Source organism: Numida meleagris, chromosome 9 (genome assembly GCF_002078875.1).
Source record: "Numida meleagris isolate 19003 breed g44 Domestic line chromosome 9, NumMel1.0, whole genome shotgun sequence".
NCBI classification, from domain to species: domain Eukaryota; kingdom Metazoa; phylum Chordata; class Aves; order Galliformes; family Numididae; genus Numida; species Numida meleagris.
This window is the reverse complement of record NC_034417.1, coordinates 1,950,370-1,959,579: the sequence shown is the minus strand read 5'-3', so window position 1 is coordinate 1,959,579 and position 9,210 is coordinate 1,950,370. Positions and strand designations below refer to the sequence as shown.

The window sequence follows — 9,210 nt, the reverse complement described above, 5'->3', positions numbered from 1 at the left end:
CGCGCCCGGCCCCGGTGACAAATGGCGGGGCGGCCGGGCTGGCTTTAAAGGGAGAGAGCCGGCCGTGTGGAGCCCTGGGTGCTGGGAGGGCGCTGCGGTGGAGCCCCGACCCCTCGGCTCACCGATGGGAGCTGTGCTCCCTTCGCATCCGTGGGTGCGCCGAGGCGTCGGGGCTCAGCCGCACCCCCGGCTATGGCTCTGCCAGACAGCCTCCCTCCTTGCCGCGCACTCGGCCGTGAAACCCATCGTTCTGGGACGCGCGGGGGTCTGCGCAGCACCGCTTTTGCACCAGCCGGTCCCGTGGGGACCTATGGGGCTCTGTCCAGCGGCCGCTCCACTCGGTGCCGTGTCTCGCAGCGCTCAGGACTGGGTCCGGAACGATTCCCGCCCCATTGGCACCGGGATAAGTGAGGAAAAGCACGTGCAAGGAGGATCGTGAGGCAATTAATGCACAACATTAGCAATGACGTTCTTATTCCAGCTCCACTTGTTATCACAACAAGCTTCGCTCCGGTCCACCATGATGCATAAAGCAGCTATCTCCCGAATCTGATTTCCTGTTTGGAGATGATCTCTAGCTGAGAAATTACCTGCTCTCGAAGCTGATTAGAGCCCTAATCAGCAGATTCTTCACCAGCCCTTTAGGCAGCCCCAGAATACAGGAGCACACGGTAATTTCGTGCACGTGTTTGCTCAACCCCAAGGCACGCCGAGGGGACACGGGGCAGCCGGGAGCAGCCTGCCAGAGCTGGGGGAGGCTCTGAGGTGGAAAGCGTGGGGCACTGCGGAGTGGCTCAGGCACCCTGTGTCACCCAAGGGTCCATGGAGGCCTCCTGTCACTGCTTTCCCCTGCCTCCATGCACCCTGAAGCACTGGGATGGGCACGCTGCCCTCCCTCTCTCTGTCCCCGCTGTGTTCCTTCTCCCTCCACACCCTGTCCCGTGCTGTTTTCAAAGCACTGAGGTATTTCTCCTCCTCTTCCTCTACAGCACCGCAGCTCCCATGGTTAACATCTTCTCTCCTGATTTCCAGCCTACAACAGCCAGTTTAAGCCTATTTGCTCTCGCGCCAGCACAGTCTTTTAGCTTAAATGGTTCTTTTCTGTACCTGGTGTTTTCTTGCTCGGTATATTTATGGGCAGCAATCATATTGCTGCTTTCCCTCCCTTTGCTGGGCTCAACAAGCCAAGTGCTCTCAGTCTCCCCTCATAAGCCAAGCTCTCCATTCCCGGCCACGCTGAGTGCTCTGCACTGCTGCCATATAAATCCATCTCACCAGGCACTGTCGGTGGCACACAGAGCCTCTGTGTCCCCTGTGCCCCGTGCCACTGCCACCCTGCCAGATTCCCACCGTGGGCACATGGCCTTTGCATGGCCTCAGCCCACAAGCACAGGCGGGAGATGGTATCACCATGCTCCGATGGCCACTAATAACTTTACTTCTGCTGTGCTATTCTCAGCAGAGATAAACCTCCAGTGTCTGATGAGCCAGAACAGAAATATCCAATGGCTCTCCTTTCTTTTCTATTTTTGCTGCGAGCTGGTTAACCCTGAAATCCAATTACTGCTCATTATTTGGTGGAACTTGCCTCTTATCAAACGGGCACATTGCGAGGCCGCTGCACCGGCTCCCGATGCTAATGGAGCTGCAAATTACTGCTGCCACGCTGATGGACGGGCGGGCATGAGCCCGGGGTCACTCTGTAGGACAGCTGCCAGCCCTGCGGTGCCACCACGGGGACATGGGTGGGTGACAGGCAGCCTTTCAGCACAGCTCCACGCGGGCGGTACGCGGTGCAGTGGGCACACAGCAAACCGGGTACGGGCAGGGTGCTGCCCTGGGACAGCCCCGAGGTGTCCCCAGCACCCAGTGCCCTGAGTGTGGAGTGGTGCTGGTGCCCTGTGGGCTGTCGGGGGCTGTGGGCTCAGCTCCCGGCGCAGCACGCTGCAGGAGATGAGCTGCCAGAGTGCATGGAAGCCCGAAGTGCTGCTCTGTACCGAACAGCTTCCCCCAGCCCTGCACCACGAAAGAAATCAGAGGGAGCGGATGAAAGAGCAAATCTAATAAAGGGAGTTTTAATCAGAGCAAAAGTGAGCGGGGAGGGGGGGACGGCTCAGAGTTGTACACTGGCTGGGAGCCGGTCTTTCGTTATCACAAACACATGATCAGAACTTAATAGTGTTTGACGTTTCATTAATTTAACCCAAGAGTCTTGGGAATAGAGAGAGAGAAAGAAAGAACATTATTAATTTTAAAGACCTCCTCCTGGAAGGGCTCATGCTGAAAAAGAAAAGAGAAACGTTAGAAGAGAACTGTTTCTTTATGCTTTCCCCACTTTCCCCCTCTGTCTTTTCTCCTCTGGCTGCAGGAGCTTGTTAGCCATCAAAAACCCAGGGCCAGGCTGCGGAGCCTTCCTGGCCCCATGAGGTGAGGGTAGGACGGATGGGGTGCCCTGAGCATCACCCCAACCCCCTGCACGGCACTGGGAACCGAAATAGCTGTCCCCGACCCCAAAGGCACGGCAGCAGCAAGCAGCCCTTTCATCTCCACTCTTTGCTCGGACCTGGTGGAGCTGGATGAGAAGCTGCCAAAAATAGGAGAACGAGGACACCGACTCTTTAGTGAAGGCTGCTGCGCTTCAAGAAGCAGATCTGAAGGGAAGCAGTGGGAAAGGGATGGGGAGAGGCAGCACAGGGCTCCATGCACAGGGCTGTGCAGGAGCCTGCAGGAGCTGCTGTGCTCCGGAGCATCGCGGGGTCCCGGTGGGATGTCACCCCTTCCCGGCCATCCCAGGAGGCCGAGGTCTGGATGTTGAGGCTGTGCCTCTCACTCCCTTTTTATTACCACCGTCTGACAGAGAAGAAATACAGAGGGGATATTTACAAGCCCTCCAACAGGTCGGTTTGGCTCCGGGCGGGCTGCGTTTCGAGCACCTCCACCATTGGAAAGCACGAAGAGCCTCTGAGATATTTACAGCGCTGACAGCTGGAGACAGACACAGGTTGCAGCCCCACACACCTTGGAGCTCAGGGTCCCGGTGGCTGTGTCTGGGTGCTGCTGCCCAGTGTGGGGATTGTGGCACCCATCCTCTTCTCCCACCCTCCCTTGAGCTCATGTTTATTTTCCTGCTCTGCTTTTGCATCCTATTCATCTGTCTCTCCTGCCATCTCGCCTCCCCGATCCTGAAAGGCTTGTCAGGAGCAAACAGAGCGAGCCCCGCGTCTCCCAGCGCTATTTACCAAATAAGGCCTGGAGTCAGATTTTATTTCAGAATAGGGAAATGAACTGGATGCAAGTAGGGCAGGAGGCTCCCTGTGAACAGCAATGATGGCAGCGAGGAGGATGTGCGGGGAGGGGCAGAGCCCCATGTCACCCCCACTCACCCACCCAGGGGCCTGCGTAACCTGGTGGGGTCATGTCCCACACCGCGGGGCCAGACCCCTGCACCATGCCCCCAGTGGGTGACATGCCAGCGCTAACGAGCTGCCTCCTCCCCCTGGCAGCTCCACAGCGAGTCGCTGACGAGCCCTCCTTGGGGGCTGCTTGAGAGCTGGGATGCAGGCAGAATATTTTACAGCAGGCAGTAGGAGCGTGGTAGATATTTCCGCATGCTACATGTAGGTTTGCCAGTGAGACTTTGCGCAGGACAGCTGGGAAGGGGCCCAGTGTTGGGCAGGCTGTGGGGAGGAGCGGGGCACTTGCTCCTTGTCCTTGTCAAATATCCAAATTCTGGACAGGACAGAGGGTTGCAGAGCCCCTGTAGCACCCCTACAGCTCTGGGGGCTCCTCCAGCTTCCCCCTGCATGTGCCTACCCACTCATGTGGGTTGCCTGATGGCACTGGGATGAAAAGTGACCGAAAATACATTTTTTGCCAGCAATTCAGCACCCTTCCAGCAAACAACCTTTAAAGAGGGACCTGGCCCCGTGCCTGGCAAAGTTAACTTCAGCTGACTCAAATGCACTTTGCTTCAGGCCCTCTCTGGATTTTCCTGAGCTCCGTGCAATATCACACTGCCGTGGCCACTGAATTCAGCTCCCTGCATTCCAGGCAGTGAGATCCCTTTGGTATCACCTTTCCCAGAGACATATAAGCTGCCCAACAAACCTCCACCCTGCTTTAAAGGTTTAAAGGAGTGTTATTGCTTTAAAGAGGTGCATTTGGCCTTAAATCCCTTTTCCTGGGGAGCAGAAGTGATTCCAGCATGCATGGCCAAGGGAAGCGCATCAGCCCCTGGTGGAAACGTGAATTATTGAGGTCTGGAGGTTGGCGGTGCACCCACTGCGGGCACCCGGTGAATTATTCACAGCCTGAGTTTAAGTGGTTCCTGAAATGAAGTGCTGGAGAAGAGCACCCCGAGGGGCTCCGGGCTGGTTGGGCTCCAGAAGAAAGCAAGGGGAAGGAGTGAGTGCTGTGCTCCAGCTGTTTGAAGTGAGGATACAGACACGGTGGCCCACCCCTGGGCAGCCTGCCCAGAGCTGCACTGGAATGAGCTCCCCATTGCTCTCAGAGCTCCTTGCAGCGAACCCAGGCCCCGGGAAGCGGATCCAGCCCCTCCAGCCCTGCCCTGGGAAGCTCTCGGGAAGCAGCCGTGGGCCCTCCAGCACTCTCAGCCCCCGCTGATTGCAATCAGCGCTTCATTCACATGCTTCTGTTTACCCATTTTCCAGGAGATCTCATCCTAATGAGGGAGCCAGGCAATCAGGCAGCCTCCTGGGAGGAGAGATGCGGGGTTGCAGGTACCTGGCAGGCAGCATCCAAGCATCTCTGGCTGGGAACCACACATCTCTGGCCAGGCACTGTGCACCCCCAATTGGGTACTGTGTATTCCCAGTCAGGCACCATACAACCCCAGCTGGGTACCACACATCCTCAGTTGGGCACCAGTCATCCCTTGTTGGGTACCGCTCATCCCCAGTTGGATACTGCACATCCCCTGTTGGGTACCACACATCTCCAGTTGGGAACCACATATCTCCAGTTGAGCACCTCTCATCTCCCATTGGGTAATGCACATCCCCAGTTGGGAAGCACACATCCCTGGATGGGCACCACTCGTTCCCAGCTGGGCACCACTCATCCCCTCTTGGGCACCACTCATCCCCAGTTGGGTCTGGCACTTCCCCTGTTGGGTACCACCCATCCCCAGTTGGGCACCACCCATCCCCAGTTGGGTAATGCACATTCCCAGTTGGGTACCACAATGTCCAGTTGGGCACCACTCATCCCCAGTTGAGTACCGCACATCGCCAGTTGGGTACTGCACATCCCTGGTTGGGCACCACACATGTCCAGTTGGGCACCACTCATCTCCAGTTGGGCACCACTTATCCCCAGCTGGGTACCGCGCATCCCCAGTGGAGTTCCTTGGCTGAGTACCATGCATCCCTGGCTGAGTATCGCACTGCAGGTGCTGGTGTGAGCCCCCAGGTCAGGGCATAGCTTAGGCCAGGATCTATTGCACATAGCACAGGTGAGGGGGATGGATCTGGAGGGAGAGGCGGATGGAACAAGACGGATTTAGCAATAAGGCAAAAAATAGCCTTAAAAATATGGCAAGTGAGCAAACAGCGCTGGTTCCCAGCACCACGAGGATGAGTTAAATCCTGGCTGGTGTAATTCAGCAGAGATCCCGGGAAGCCGTTGGAGCTGCAGTAATTTACTATAACTGCTGGTTTGGCTTGGCTGAAATGCTGGGTTTTATGAACACTGGGATCGGGGTGCACGCCTGCGAGCGAGGGGAGGAGAGGCAAGTGGGGAAGGGTTTATTTGCACTGCAGCTTAGGAGCCGCTTCAACTGATTTGGAGGCAGGTGAATAATTAATTGCATCTTTAAGGAGCCGAGCTCTTAATAACCCTCCCCACGGTGGCTGAGCACAGGGAAGGGGATGCTTTGTGCCCCCCCTGCTTGCCAGCTCCAGCTCTGCTCTTGCTGCCTTCCAGCTGCTCCTGACACCTGGATGTCACATCAGTGCTGTAATGACAGCGCTGTGAGATAGGGGGAAAAAAACCCATCCTATTACTACACAGAAAATATTTATATCACCTCCCACTCTCCGAGGTGCCGGCTGCTAATTGAGCACAGAGGTGGGTTTGCCTGCAGCACCCAGCCCGTAGCACTGCCCTATATCCTGCATGGGGCAGAAACACACCCCCAGCCCCTAGAGCCCATATGTGGGGCACATGGGTGCTGCAGATCAGAGAAATTCCTTTGCAGCAGCACTGACAGTTTTTCTAAAGCGCAGTCTCCCCAGAGCTACTAATAATTACTCCAGACCCAGACATTAAAGCACCACCAAGAAAAAAAAAATTGGTTTTAATTAAAAAATTAATTTTTCCTGACAGACACGATGATGCTAACTTGGCACGGCGTTCGCTGGGGAGAGGAGAGCCCTACTGCAATGGGGCTGTGCAGTGGGGGTGCGGGGCTGTCCATTAATGGGGGGCAACCAGTGCCCTGTGGAACCCCCAGCTCCCCTCTCCAACCTGCTGTGTCCAGGGGCAGAGTTAAGGGAATGGCAGCCAGCTGCCATGGGAGGGGACATCCAACACATGGCCAGTGGAAACGTTGCCATTTCCCAAAGGGTCCACAGTGGGGAAAATAGGAGTGCAGGGCCCCTCGGCCATGGGGTGGGCATCCCAATGGCTCCTGCCTTCTGCATTCTTATGAAACTGAATGCCTCTGGTTCACTGCAGAACCCCACATCCTGCTGCAACGTCCCTGCCAGCTGTGACCTCATCCCCCAACCATCGTCTTCAGGAGCGAATTAATAGGAGCAGCAATTAATTAATCGCAAATAACTGCTTGCTGCTGCCTGTGAGTGCCCAGGGCCAGCTGCAGCCTCGCTCCAGACCCTGCTCCTGGAGCACTCAGCTCACAGCACTGAGGTCACAGCGAGCAGCCGACCCCAAATTGCAGCTGACCCCAAATTGCAGCTGACCCTGATGTCTGCCGCCTTCACAGGGTCCTTCAGTGCATTCTCTGTGCCCAGCACTGAATCGTGTTTTGCTGGTTGTTTTTCCCCTTCTCCCCGAGAGAACTTCATCAATCTTGGAAATCATCAAAAAGAAATGCAGCCCCGATGCTTAGCGAGCGCGGTTAAGTTACTTCCTGGCAATATAAACCGGGGCCGTAAAGTCAAACATTTCTCTGCCATAAGGCAAGACAAAAATGAGGGCTGGGGAGGAGGGGGAGGGGAAAAGGCCTCAGCTCAGCCCCCAGCACCGGGACATGCGACCTGGCAGGGCTTCCCAGGGCACCTTGCATCAGCAGGTGCTTTTGCCATCTCCATCCCTTCTGTGGCCCCAGTAGGTTGCAGCCCCTCTGCCCAGTGCCACCCCCACTGCTGAGGCCTTGGTTTGCTCTCCCATTTTTTGCATTTCATTTTATTAGCGCTGCCTCAGAGCGACGTACAATTAGAAGTATATTAGCAGTAAAAAAAATAAAATAAAATAAAAGCAAGCAGAGTTCGCACCCAGCTCTGCAGCAACATCAGAATTAGTCCTGGCTGCCTTTAGCTGCTTATATTGATTACCCTGCCAGCTGATTTGAATAATTAAGGCCAGATGGACCCTATTTATATGTTTATGGGAACAACCCCAGGAGTATCCCCTGGGGTAAGTGTAGGTGGTTGCTGCTGCCTCTTTCCCTGCTGCTGGTTCCCACCCTGTTGCATCCCCAAGCAGCGCTTCTGCAGCAACCCAGGGGCAGCCGGCAGCATTAGCACTCCTCTTTATCCAGGAATAATTGCTGTTGGCGTGCTGCTACCATCCCTTATGCAAACAGTGCTATAAAGGCCAGCCAGCCGTGCGCTGATGGCGGTGAATAACTGGAGCTGGTGGTGGCAGTGGGTGAATGGAGAGGGGCTGTGGTGGGGACAGGTGTGTCCCCAGTGCTCAGCCCCACATTGGGGCAGGGAGATCCTCATCTGACCCTCAGCATCACTCCAGGCTCCAGCAGCGTGTCACAGTGAGCGGGCGATTTACAGGTGTTTATTGTCGGGGAATAGCTGTCGGGCCGCGCTGGGTTTATTTATGCATACTTCCCAAACCTGGAAATAGAAATGTATACAGGGCCGGCGCTCTGACGTGTTACGGAGCTGGTGGCCCCAGCCCTGCAGCAGCAGCTGGGGGCTGTCCTGCAGCTGTAAGTCCATCTGTCTGTCCTTGGCTCCTCCAAGCCACGGTCCTGCAGCCTTTGCAGGCTTTTATCTGTTCCCCATCACCTTGGGTGCCGTCAGATCTAGCGAAGGGCTCCGTTTGGGGAGGGTTTGGGATCTGCTCCTGACCCGGGGGCTTCCCGTTGGCTCTTTCTTCTTTCATTAGCAGCAAGCGTTCCAAGGGACTGAAAGTCTGCGATTTGTACTTTGCGCACGGGGAGCAGAACAACCTTTCCTTCATTTACTGTGACAACGGCAGCTCGGATGTAATTATTTACCATAAGATTCCAAGGCACGTTGGGGAACGTCCCGCGGATTCCTTACCAACCCAACGCCTTGGTGCTGCAGGATGGCACCTTGCTGCAGCCCTGCCCCCCACCTGGAGCTGTGCCCATGCACGGGGCATTGCCAGGTGTAAAGCTCAGGTGTTTACCCCCTCCCCTTGGGCTGTTCCAGGCTTTGCTCCTCATCCCGTTGTTCCCGTTGCTCGCTGCCTTGCTTTGGTATTTCTTTCCATGCCAGCTTTTTCACTGTGTCCTTCTCTATTAGTCACAGGAATTAGGGAAGACAGTTGGTATTTCATCATTAGATGTATCACATCCAATAAATTGATCATTATTCTCCGATGATTAGCAGCTCAGTTTCCATCAGTTTGGAGCAGTTCTCCTCTTTTTTTTCACCCACCTTCCAGCAGCGGCACGTTTTCTCTTAGGATCTGCTCTAATCAAAGGACCAGAGCTCTGGAAATGTCCTTTGCACACACAGGAAGGCTGTTCTCCCTCTCGCAGTGAGCAGCTTTGAAGCACTGCATGCAGCCCTGCACCGTGGCGGTGCCTGACCTGCTTTCCTTGCATCTGCCCCCACTCCTTCAGTGAAGCCTTGAGATCTCTCCATGGGGTCAGATTCCTTCCCATTGCCCTGGCTGCTCGTTACAACACCACGGTGCTCTCTGCTTTGGTGGTTTTCAGCCATTCTGAGCTATACGGGAGCACTGCTCGTGTTTCCAAGGCTGGGGTAAGCCTCAGGGCACGAGCAGCCAGCACAAAGCGGG

General features: G+C 55.7%; 1 long non-coding RNA gene across 1 annotated transcript in view; it reads right to left on the bottom strand.

Moving 5' to 3' along the window:
• LOC110403755 overlaps window positions 6,371-9,210 on the bottom strand; it is a 5,701-nt gene continuing 2,861 nt past the window's right edge. The window contains exon 3 of the long non-coding RNA XR_002441820.1: window positions 6,371-9,137. This is a non-coding gene — a long non-coding RNA (uncharacterized LOC110403755). The remainder of the gene's footprint in view (window positions 9,138-9,210) is intronic.